This window comes from Orycteropus afer, unplaced genomic scaffold (genome assembly GCF_000298275.1).
Source record: "Orycteropus afer afer isolate SDZICR_OR568_19922 unplaced genomic scaffold, OryAfe1.0 scaffold00051, whole genome shotgun sequence".
Classification (NCBI taxonomy): domain Eukaryota; kingdom Metazoa; phylum Chordata; class Mammalia; order Tubulidentata; family Orycteropodidae; genus Orycteropus; species Orycteropus afer.
Window position 1 is genome coordinate 13287677 of NW_006921638.1, and position 476 is coordinate 13288152.

Here is a 476-nt window from a genome sequence, read left to right on the forward strand (position 1 = left end):
TTTTTGACAACTTCCAATTTTCCTAGATTCATACTGCGTATATTCCATGTTCTGATTATTAATGAATGTTTTCAGCTTTTTCTCATTTATTTGAATCATGCCACATTAGCAAGTGGAGGTCCTAAAACTTTACCTTATACATATAATTAAGGTTGGTTCAACCCTGATGAGGTACTTCTTTCTCAGTCATATTTTGATTATTTCCCACCTAAGGGGCCTGTCTTCCTGCACTGTATCAGATAACGTTTCTGGGCTATTCATTAAGTTGCCCAGTAATGTATCAGACAGTGTTTCTCTGCTACTCATAAAGTTATCCCTGACTAATTTTTTTAGAAGTAGATGACCTCTTCCTTGTTCCTAGTCTGTCTCAGTTTGTAAGCTGCGTTCAAATCTGTGCACCATGTGCAACACTGCTGGCATTTGAAATACTGGTGGCACAGCCTCAAGCCTCACAGCAATGCACAAGCCACCACAGT